We start from the raw sequence: 12,278 nt of genomic DNA, 5'->3' as shown, positions 1-12,278 counted from the left end.
AGCAATGACGAATCCTACAATTGCATGGTCTTTGTCTTCACTGAGGAGCCTTCCTCTTCCCCCAGAGGGAGGAAGACGGTGTCCTTTAGAGGAACAAAAATACAACATATATATTTGCATTGGGACTGTTGGCCTACAGCTACTGTGGGACATAGCAACAGTAATGATAGAATAAGCCTTTGTGAAATGCATTACTTACCTGTTGGTTTTTTGAAAACTCTGGATAATGGAAGCCAAGGTTGACCATCTGAGATTAGGCTGGACTCTTTCACCAGTCTCTCTCAGTGATAGACCATGGTATTAGGCTGGACTCTTTCACCAGACTCTCTCAGTGAAATACCATGGTTTATCACATGGTCTATGATGGTGGCTCTTATTTCATCAGTGACAACAGCTCTTACTCTCCTTTGAACACCACCACGCATTCTTACTCCTCTCCCCCTACCTCTCCTTCTCCATTGTCCTGGTCTGACTACTCCTCTGCCTGGTCCAGTTACTCCTCTCCCTGGTCCAGTTACTCCTCTGCCTGGTCCAGTTACTCCTCTCCCTGGTCCAGTTACTCCTCTCCCTGGTCCAGTTACTCCTCTGCTTGGTCCAGCTACCCCTCTCCCTGGTCCAGTTACTACTCTGCCTGGTCCAGCTACCCCTCTCCCAGTTACTACTCTGCCTGGTCCAGCTACCCCTCTCCCTGGTCCAGCTACTCCTCTGCCTGGTCCAACTACCCCTCTCCCTGGTCCAGTTACTACTCTGCCTAGTCCAGCTACCCCTCTCCCTGGTCCAGCTACTCCTCTGCCTGGTCCAACTACCCCTCTCCCTGGTCCAGCTACTCCTCTGCCTGGTCCAACTACCCCCTGGTCCAGCTACTCCTCTGCCTGGTCCAACTACCCCTCTCCCTGGTCCAGCTACTCCTCTGCCTGGTCCAACTACCCCTCTCCCTGGTCCAGCTACTCCTCTGCCTGGTCCAACTACCCCCTCCCTGGTCCAGCTACTCCTCTGCATGGTCCAACTACCCCTCTCCCTGGTCCAGTTACTCCTCTGCCTGGTCCAACTACCCCTCTCCCTGGTCCAGCTACTCCTCTCCCTGGTCCAACTACCCCTCTCCCTGGTCCAGCTACTCCTCTCCCTGGTCCAACTACCCCTCTCCCTGGTCCAACTACCCCTCTCCCTGGTCCAGCTACTCCTCTCCCTGGTCCAACTACCCCTCTCCCTGGTCCAGCTACTCCTCTCCCTGGTCCAACTACCCCTCTCCCTGGTCCAGCTACTCCTCTCCCTGGTCCAACTACCCCTCTCCCTGGTTTATTTTACACAACTTACAGTGAATCAGCTATTTTTCAATGTTTCAATGATCTGTTCATTTAAAAAGGCTTATCAGCTGTTTAAATATAGCTTTTGAGCTGCTGTTGTTGCAGAAGTAGAGGCTTTATATTATATTGCAGTAATCCCGTCTGGATTACTGCAACTCGCTGTTGGCTGGGCTCCCTGCCTGTGCCATTAAACCCCTACAACTCATCCAGAACGCCGCAGCCCGTCTGGTGTTCAACCTTCCCAAGTTCTCTCACGTCACCCCGCTCCTCCGCTCTCTCCACTGGCTTCCAGTTGAAGCTCGCATCCGCTACAAGACCATGGTGCTTGCCTACGGAGCTGTGAGGGGAACGGCACCTCAGTACCTTCAGGCTCTGATCAGGCCCTACACCCAAACAAGGGCACTGCGTTCATCCACCTCTGGCCTGCTCGCCTCCCTACCACTGAGGAAGTACAGTTCCCGCTCAGCCCAGTCAAAACTGTTCGCTGCTCTGGCACCCCAATGGTGGAACAAACTCCCTCACGACGCCAGGACAGCGGAGTCAATCACCACCTTCCGGAGACACCTGAAACCCCACCTCTTCAAGGAATACCTAGGATAAAGCAATCCTTCTGCCCCCCCCCCCCCCCTTAAAATGATCTAGATGCACTATTGTAAAGTGGCTGTTCCACTGGATGTCATAAGGTGAATGCACCAATTTGTAAGTCGCTCTGGATAAGAGCGTCTGCTAAATGACTTAAATGTAAATGTAAATATTGAAGGTTTTGAACATTAGGTCTTCATTTCTGGAATGCTGTGTGCAAGCATTTGTAAATAAGACAAGAAAGATCCATAGTTTTGGTATTGTATAAGCTTGTATGTTAAGAAAATGTAAGCATTTTAGAAACCTGTTGCATATTCTGTGAAAACAACATAAATTGTGTTAATGACATGGTCCACAACAGAGGGGGTGCTAATTGTGTTTAGAGTTTTGAAAATGTGACAACAGATTGGACAAAATGACGTTAGCGAATGTAGAAAAACTGCATCACCACAAGCTGCCAGAACAGCTTCAAAAGTGCCTTGGAATAGATTCTACAAGTAGACATAAACCATGCCAGGAGAATGCACCCCACATCATAACATATACTTTGTATCCCTTGTTAACTCAAGTGTTTCCTTTATTTTTGGCAGTTACCTGTATGCCTATGGGGCTATGCATGCAGAATGCACCTGGTTTATTATTCGTTTTCCCAAATGTAATTTTTTGGGGGTGTGACCAGGTTAATTGATCAATTGATCTGAATAGCGGTCAGTGAGTTAGTGGTCTATTTTCATGCTCACATTTCAAACCCGCGCAATAAACGTATCATTACATCACCCATGGAATGTTCAAATCGTGGAATGTTGTCACGCGATTATGGTTTCTATTGGCTCCACAGATTTCTAAACTGTATATACAAATACAAATAAATCTGCAATACGAAAACCGACAACCCCAATCAACCATAGAAATATAATCAATAGATAGTACTTCCCATTCAAATCAGGACTGGCATCCATTGCTAGTGTACCCATTAGTTTAACAGTCAAATTGCCAGGGTAAGAGGTTACAAAACCCTTTTATGGATTATAAATCTATGGCCACAAGGAACAAGCTGCCTATATTTGGCTTGCATACTGCCCAAACTGCGCCCTTCCCGAATGTAGGCATACAGGTAACTGCCAAAATAAAGGAAACCCGTGAGTAAACAATGGATACAAAGTATATGTTATGGTTTGGGGTGCATTTTCCTGGCATGGTTTAGGTCCACTTGTAAAATCTATGCCAAGGCACTTTGAAGCTGTTCTGGCAGCTCGTGGTGATGCAACACCATTTTAAGACACTTTATTTTGGTGTTTCCTTAATTTTGGCAGATACATGTATGTGCTTGTGATAAAATTTCATCCACAGTTATTTTTATAAACTATTTATCATCTGTTGCTAAATTTTGCTCTCTGCTGTATTTTGAACATTGAGAGCGGGCTCCTGTAGTTGGATAAAAAAAACAATTATACATTTAAATGTTTTTATTTTTGTTTCAATTTTTTTTTGCCTCTTGGGCCGTCTACGGGCTTGTGCCCAGCCCGACATAAACCAATCATTTAATGGCCTGTAGGCTCTCTCTGAGACTGAAACTCACACAACCTGGTAGACTGGAAACCCTGAAGCAATAATCCAATAATTAGCCTAATCCAAATGCTGTAATCCTATACCTTTGTGAAGGCCATTTCAACTAAATGTTCTGTTTGCTAGATTGTCTATAGGGCCTCATTTCAAATTCCAAGTTTTTCACATTCCATTGTTCAACAGGTTGAATAAAAATCATAAACCAAATTTGAAACACTGTGTGTAAACTTTCCTCCTTTCTGCTGATCTGACATCCGTTTAAAACTCTATCGCTCTCTCTCTCTCTCTCTCTCTCTCTCTCTCTCTCTCTCTCTCTCTCTCTCTCTCTCTCTCTCTCTCTCTCTCTCTCTCTCTCTCTCTCTCTCTGTCTCTGTCTCTGTCTCTGTCTCTGTCTCTGTCTCTGTCTCTCTCTCTCAATTTCAATTCAATTTATTGGCATGACGTAACAATGTACATATTGCCAAAGCTTACTTTGGACATTTAAAATATGAACATAATTAATAATAATCAATATTGTCAACAGGACAACAGGAACAACAATAACCAAGGGTCAAAATAACCATACATTGAACAATAACAATAAGCATAGAGGACATGTGGAGTTTGGTTGGTCTCTCAGACACTGTCCCTCATTTTATGGCAGGCAGCAATGTAGTGCGCTGCCAACCCACAGCTCTCTGCGTCCTCCCCTAACAGGACGGGTAGCCTATCCTCATCAGAGAGGTCTTTGAAACCTTGAATAAAGGTTTCACATTTGGGGAAATTACACTCTCTAATTGTTTTATATTTTTGACATTTTGTCAGGAAATGCAGCTGTCTCAGGTTCTGCTGTGGTGCCGTGGTTGCACAGCCTTTCCTCTAGAGGGAGCCATGTTTTCATGTGTCTACCCTTCTCATTGGCAAGGCTGTGCTCACTGAGCCTGTACTTTGTCAAGGTTTTTCTAAGGTTTGGATCAAGAACCATGCTCAAATAGTTTGCCACGGTGTACTGTCGATTTAGGTCCATTTTGCTTCGTGCTTGTTTCCCAATAAGTAATGTAGTTTTGTTTTGACTGCATTGTAATTTGGTTTATTCTGATTGATTGGATGTTCTGGCCCTGAGACTTCAGTGTGTTAGTAGAACAGGTTTGTGATCTCAGCCCAAGGACCAGTTGGATGAGGGGACTCTTTTCTTTGCTCAGCTCTTGCCATTGCAGGGCTTGGTAATGATATGAGAGGGGGTCACTGTATTTTAGATGTTTCCAAAACTTAATTGCTCTTTTTTAAATATTGTTTTACTAGTGGATATTGGCCTAATTCTGCCCTGCATGCATTGTTTGTAGTTTTTCTCTGGACATATAGGAGAATCTTACAGAACTCTGCATGCAGGGTTTCAATTGGGTGTTTGTCCCATTGGGTGAAATCTTGTTTTGCAAGTGGACCCCACATCTCACTGCCATAAAGTGCAATTGGTTCAATGACACATTCAATTCGTTTTAGACACATTTCAATAGGTATTTCAATTTGAATTCGTTTTTTTAATGGCGTAGAATTCCCTGCATGCTTTCTCTCTCAGTTCATTCACTGCATCATTAAGGTGTCCATTTGAGCTTATTTTTAAACCTAAGTAATTACAGTGTGTGCAGTACTCTATATATGTTGTACCAATTGAGAACTTTGGTCTAATTCCCTGAGATCTGGATCTTCTCATTATTTTAGTATTTTGGGGGTTTACTGCCAGGGCCCAGGTGCTGTGGGTGACAGCAGGCATGGGTCATCTGCGAAGAGCAAGCAGGCATTTAACTTCTGAATTGTGGAGACTAACACCAGAGGCTGAGGATTTTTCTAGAATAGTGGCCAATTCGTTGATGTAAATATTGAAGAGTGCAGGGCTCAGATTGCAACCCTGGCGAACGCCCCGCCCCTGGTTAAAGAATTCTGTTATTTTCTTGCCAACTTTGATGCTGCACATATTGCCAGTATATATTGATTTAATTATTTCATATCTTTTACCCCTACACCACTTACAATAACTTTGTAGAACAGTCCTGTATGCCAAATACAATCAAATTATTTTTGGAAGTCGATAAAGGAAGCATACATTTTGGTGGACATTTTTATCTATCAGGGTCTGTAGGGTGTAAATATGATAGGTTGTGCGATGTTTTGGTATAAATCCAATTTAGCTTTTACTCAAAACATTGTGCTTATTAAGGAAGTTTAGAACTCTTACATTTATAATACTACAGAAAACCTTCCCCAGGTTACTGTTCACACCTCTGTAATTTTTGGGGACAAATTTGTCTCCGTTCTTAAAGATTTGGGTTATGAGTCGTTGATTCTAGATGTCAGGGAAATAACCTAGACTCAGGATCAAATTAAACTGTTTTAATATAGCCAATTGAAATTTTGCACTAGTGAACTTGAGCATCTCATTTAGGATGCCATCAGGTCTGCATGCTTTTTTAAATTTGAGGGCCTGAAGTTTCTTATAGAGCTCCTGGTCAGTAATTGGGAAGTCCAATGGATTTTGATTGTCCTTTATAGCTTTTTCTAATCCATTCAACTTCTCATGAATTTGGCGTTGTTCTGCGTTTGTGTCCATTTTAACGGTGTTGTAGAGTGTTTTAAAATGGGTTGTCCATATGTCACCATTCTGTATCGCTAATTCCTCTTGTTTAGATTTTTATTTTTCCAATTTTGCCAGAAGTTGTTTGTGTTTATGGACTCCACAATTAGTGTCAGCTGCTTGCTGTTGTGCTGTGCTTTTTTGGTTCTGAGTGTACGTTTATAGAGTTTTAAAATCTCACAGTAATGAAGGCGTAATTCACCATTATTTGGGTCTCTGTGCTTTTGGTTGGATAGTGTTCTAAGTGTTTTCCTTATAATTTTATAATCTGCATCAAACCAGCTGTCATCTGTGGTCTTTTTTAAATGTATTTTTTGTAATCAATTTCAGTTGTGCTTCTTTTGCTGTTTCCTGAATATGTGGTTTATGTTTTATACTGCTAGATTGATGCCTTCTTTACTGTGAGTGGATGTGCTATCCAGAAAGTTATCAAAGAGTGTTTGGATATTTTGGTTACTGGTTGCTTTCTGGTATTTGTCCGTGCTGTTTTGGGCCCATCTGTATGAATTTCTGATGTTGTACAGCTTACTGGGCTGTGTGGTTGTGTGTGGTTGTTTCCATGTCTGTTCTTTTGAGGAACAACGTTATTTGGCTGTCATCAGACAGAGGTGTTAATGGCTTGACGGTGAATGAGCTGAGAGAGAAAGGGTCAATGTCTGTAATCATATAGTCTACTGTACTGTGGCCAAAGGGGGGCAATAGGTGAATCTCCCCAAAGAGTCCCCCGTAACCAACTATTGATAAAGTATAGACCCAGGCTTCGACAGAGTTGCAACAGATCCCTTTTGTTTTTTGATGGTGCTGCCACTGTTGTTTCTATTGGTAAGATTAAATTGTTAAAAACAGTGAGGCCTGTAATGAAGCTGTCCCCTCGTGTGGTCGTTAGATCAGGTAGTGTTCCCACAGATGAGCAACAATTTTTAACCAAATGTGATATTTACCCATTTTGAGGGGATCGATGAGATTTTGTAGTTCGGATTTGTACCAAATTATTAATCCTTCAGAGTCTCTGCCTCTATTGACAGAGCTGTGTTTCTGTGAAGGCACAATCTCTGTGCCTGTGGGACAGTGAGTGACAATGTCAGCCTTACACCATGTCTCCTGCTGAATGATGACGTCAACATCTTGAAGATTTTTTTGGAACTCCAGTCCAAGGTTGATGAGTTTAGGCCCTGAATGTTCCACATGCTAACTCATAGCGATTTCATGTTGCAAAAAGATAGAATAGCACAGTCAGAAATACAGTAACTACTAACTACTAAGTTGTTAAGAGTGAGATAAAAAGGATAACAGCAAACATTTATTATGTTATATGTGTGTTTGTGTGTATATATATATACATATTTCTATTCATTGAACAAGTAAACTTTTAGTACAATAGGTGTGTGTGTGCGCATTTAGTGCAGTTTAGTGTAGATGTTTTGGAGGAGCTGTTTAATCTCACTCAATCCTACAGAGTTCTCCTGTCCTCTGAGGACCTCCGCGTAGCTGCGCTGGTCCTGCTGTTGGGCCCTGTGGAGTGGAGGGGGGCCAGGTCTGGGCCAGGGGGCTTCCTCTCTGGTCTGGTAGAGGTGGTGGTCTGGTGCGGGCTAGGAGGCTTGGCCTGGTCCAGTCTGGCTAAGCCGATGGGGGTGGTGATGCTCTGGTGGTGAGTGGGGCCTGTGGGATGCGCTAGGTCTGGTATGGCGTTGAAGGGGCCTGGGGCTCCTTGGTGGTGCAGTGGTCTGGTAGGGGTCTCTGGGTGGTCTTCTGTCCAGTGTGGCATTGGGTGTTTCTCTACCAAGTGCCACGTCCTTTAGACACTTAGCAAACATCCCTACTGTCTGCTTCCTCAGGTGGGAGTGGTTGTGCAGATGCTCTGGGGTGATTGTTGGGTGGTGAGCAATGTGCACGTTTTGGAGTAGGCCACACCCTCTGGTGATGTCAGCGTTGACTTTCTGAATGCTACAGGGATGAAAGTCTTTGCGGGGCAGCAGAGTGGAGATGGTGATGTGGGAGTTGGGGAACCACTCAGAGGCCCTCTCTGCTACTCTGTTAACCAGGCTGCCTACTCTCTCCTGCTCCTCTCGCAGGTGGTTGGTGCCGGTGTGAATAATAATGTGGCCTGGTGTGCCAAAGTCAGGCTGAGACAGGATGTGGAGTGCATCCTGTGTTTTTGGGCACCATATTTTGCGCACCTTGTGGTGGGGGAAGAGTTTATCCTCTTGGATGAATTTCCCATTTGAGTCAATGAGGATGGCCACTTCATTGGGTTTACTGTCTGGGGCTGTGTACAAGGAGGGGTGTGTCAGGGGGGGCCAAACAGCTTCTCTCTGTAGGTGTCCCCATGTGAGCCTGCTTGTTGACTGGGGTTGTGGGTAAAGGGTGGTCGGTATGGGGGAGGGTTGTGGGTGGATCAGTGGGGCTGTTAGGGGTGGTGAGGGGCTGCAGCTTCTCTCTAGGAGTCTCTACAGTCTGTTCTCTATACAACAGCACCCTCTTGATGATAGACAACTATTTTGTCATCTCCTCCTTTACCTGCACCAGCTCTCTCCTCATGGTGGCCTTTACCTCCTCAAGCGCTGTGGTAAGGCTCTCTCTCAGCTCCTGGACAGAGTTCTTCAGCTGGGTCCTGCACTGGTTGATCTGGTCCTGTAGAAGCTCTGTGTCTGGGCTGGAGGTGGTGTAGCTGGGGGGCTGCTCCTTTAGCTCAGTAACCCATACCTCTAACAAAGCCAGCCTGTCTCTCAGCAGGCTGATGGTAGTGTGGTCATGGCTCTGGTGGTCGTAGGCAGGCAGGGAGGATAGACCTGTTGTGTGGGTCTGGGCCTGGGCTCTTGCTGTTGGAGAGCCTGAGGTGAGGGGAGAGGTCGGGGTGCTGTCCTTGTCCTTTTTGGTTTCTGCTATCTTCCTTAAGGTGGGGAAGTCCTGCACAAAAGAGCTGAGTGCAACCTCACTGCCCTGGACAATGACAGTGCGGTTCTGGTACGTACTTACCGTCAGAAACTTGTTTTCCTGGCCCTTTTCGCTGTCCTAAAAAATGTGGATTTGCCTTCCCTTGCAGATGCCTTTCTTTGTCGTATAGTTGAAATGCCTGGTTACAGCTGTATGCCAGGCAGTAGTGTGGTCTGTGTAGAATAACAGGTTTGTAACAGTCCTGTTGTGTGAGCAGTCGGCAAACAGAGTTTCCAGGTTCTCCCTCAGAATTCTGTGTTTGATTTCTGCTGGAAATGTTTTAAAAAGTCTCTCAGTCTCTGCTGCTGCTGCTAGCAATGCCTCAGTGGCCAATTGCTATGGTTACCACCAGTAAACAGTTGGAGCTAGACGTAAGCTAGCTAACACATTTTTATTTGAATTAAGATTAGTCTTTAAACTCACACTCTGTCAATCTTTTCCTCCGGTGTTGATCTTCAGATGTACAATTTGATTAACTATATATTTTTTGCGAATTTAATCTTGTTAATCTCAGGAGCTGTTTTTCAGTTTGACCACTTGTTTCTTTATTGTTTTGTCTCTCCTGTGCCATAAAGGTATAGATCTCTTGGCAGAGACCGTCGAATAGGAGGCTATAAAGGTTACCTGCTGACAAACATGCATTTTGGACTCCATGGTGTTCAGGAATTGTTTGTAAGGTCAAACACAGACAGACTAGACACACACACAGATTTCTCTGAATGTTTATTTCCAACACGTCGACCTGCTACTGAGTGTTCACTCACGTGGTGACCTGATACAGAGAGAAGTTGACCCTGCTGTTTAAACCCTACATTACATTGCTTTAACCCTACATTGCTATGCTCAATTGTAATTCTTACCTAAAGTTATCAAACTATTTGAGTTTTTATCTGAAATAACATAGTAGATAACAGATGAGGACTTACTTATGGGCCCTTCTCAACAATGCAGAGAGAAAGAAAATAGAGAAATAGTATAAAATTAAAACACATAATAATAAAGGTAATAATGGATACACAATGAGTAACGGAAACTTGGCTATATCCAGGAAGTACCAGTACCAAGTCGATGCGCAGGGGTACGAGGTAATTGAGGTAGATATGTACACATGACTAGGAATAAAGTACAGCGTATGTGGTGAGTCAAAACAATTAGTGCAAAAATGCTATATGCAGATAGTCTGGGTAGCTAATTGGTTAACTATTTAACTAACTATTTAGCAGTCTTATTGCTGTTCAAGGTCCTGTTGGTTCCAGACTCGGTGCATTGGTTCCGCTTGCCGTGCTGTAGCAGTCTACGATGTGGGTAACTGGAATCTTTGACAATTTTCATGGCCTTCCTCTGACATTGTCTGGTATAGAGATCCTGGATGGCAGGGAGCTCGGTCCCCGTGATGTACTGGACCCTTTGCAGCGCCTTGCGTTCGGTTGGATGTCAAGCAGTTGCCATACCAAGCGGTGATGCAGACAGTCAAGATGCTCCCAATGGTGCAACTATATAACTTTTTGAGGATCTGAGGGGTCTTGCCAATTCCTTTCAGATTCCTGAGGCGTTGTGCCCTCTTCACGACTGTGTTGGTGTGTTTTGACCATGATAGATCCTTAGTGATGTGGACACAGAGGAACTTGAAGCTCTCGACCCGCTCCACTACAGCCCAATCGTTGTGAATTGGGGCGTGCTCGGCCCTCTATTTTCCTGTAGTTCACAATCAGCTCCTTTGCCTTGCTGACATTGAGGGAGAGGTTGTTGTCCCGGCACCACACTGCCAGGTCTCTGCCCTCCTCCCTATAGGCTGTCTCATCATCAATGATCAGGTCTACCACCATCTCATCGTTGGCAAACTTAACAATGGTGTTGGTGTCTTGCGCGGCCACGCAGTTGTGGGTGAATAGGTAGTACAGGAGGGGACAAAGAAGGCACGCAGTTGAGCTCGGGACCCTGGGATTGACCACTTCCCTCTGCAACTGCATCCTGGACTTTCTGACGAGCCGCACCTATGGGGTGAGGATAGGCAACACCTCCGCCACGCCGACCCTCAACACGGAAGCCCCACAGGGGTGTGCTTAGTCTCCTCCTGTACTCCCTGTTCACCCACAACTACGTGGACATGCATGACTCCAACACACCATCATTAAGTTGGCTGATGATACGGCGGTGGTAGGCCAATCACCAACAGCGATGAGCCAGCCTACAGGGAGTAGGTCTGAGACACTGACAGGACAACAATCTCTCCCTCAATGTCAGCAAGACCATGGAGCTGATCGTGGACTACATGAAAAAGCAGGGGAAGCACATCCAGGATCTTAATACCAGGAAGGCAGGTCCAGAAAATTGCCACATATTTCAGCCACCCAAGCCATGGACTGTTCTCTGTGCTACCGTCAGGCAAGCAGTATTAGAGCATCAAGTCTCAGACCAACAGGCAATTAGACTGTCGAATTGCTAATCAATGGCCACCCAGAGTCCTGGATTATCTGTATATCTGTAGACTATATCCCACCATATACATTGCTGCTACTATCCTTTAACCCTGCGTACATGTGAATATCTACATCAATTACCACGTATCCCTGCATATTGTTATGGTATTGGTACACCTTGTACACTGAGTATACAAAACATTAAGAACACCTGCTCTTTCCATCACTTAGACTGACCAGGTGAATCCAGGTGAAAGCTATGATCCCTTATTGATGTCACTTGTAAATCCACTTCGATCAGTGTAGATGAAGGGGAGGAGACAAGTTAAAGAAGGATTTTTAAGCCTTGAGACAATTGAGACATGGCTTATACCATTCAGAATGTGAATTGGAAAGACAATATATTTAAGTGCCTTTGAACAGGGTGTGTTAGTAGGTGCCATGCGCACCGGTTTGTGTGAAGAACCGCAACGCTGCTGGGTTTTTCACGCTCAACAGTTTCCAGTGTGTATCAAGAATGGTCCACCACCCAAAGAACATCCAGCAATTCATTGGAGTCAACATGGGCCAGCATTCCTGTGGAACACTTTCGACATCTTATAGAGTCCCTGCCCCGAAAAATTAAGGCTGTTCTGAGGGGAAAATGGAGAGGTCCAACTTAATATGAGGAAGGTGTTCCTAATGTTTGGTATTGCGTCATTCTTGTGTTTTATTTCTCATGTTTTTGTAGTTTTTCTTCTTCTTCTAACGCTGCATCATTGGGAAAGAGCTTGTAAGTAAACATTTCACTGTAAGGTCTACATCGGTTGTATTCGGAGCATGTGATAAATCAAATTTGATTTGATGAATAAAAGATGAATTGGT

This window comes from Salvelinus fontinalis, chromosome 26 (assembly GCF_029448725.1).
Source record: "Salvelinus fontinalis isolate EN_2023a chromosome 26, ASM2944872v1, whole genome shotgun sequence".
Classification (NCBI taxonomy): domain Eukaryota; kingdom Metazoa; phylum Chordata; class Actinopteri; order Salmoniformes; family Salmonidae; genus Salvelinus; species Salvelinus fontinalis.
The sequence above is the reverse complement of the archived record's forward strand: the minus strand, read 5'-3'. Positions refer to the sequence as shown.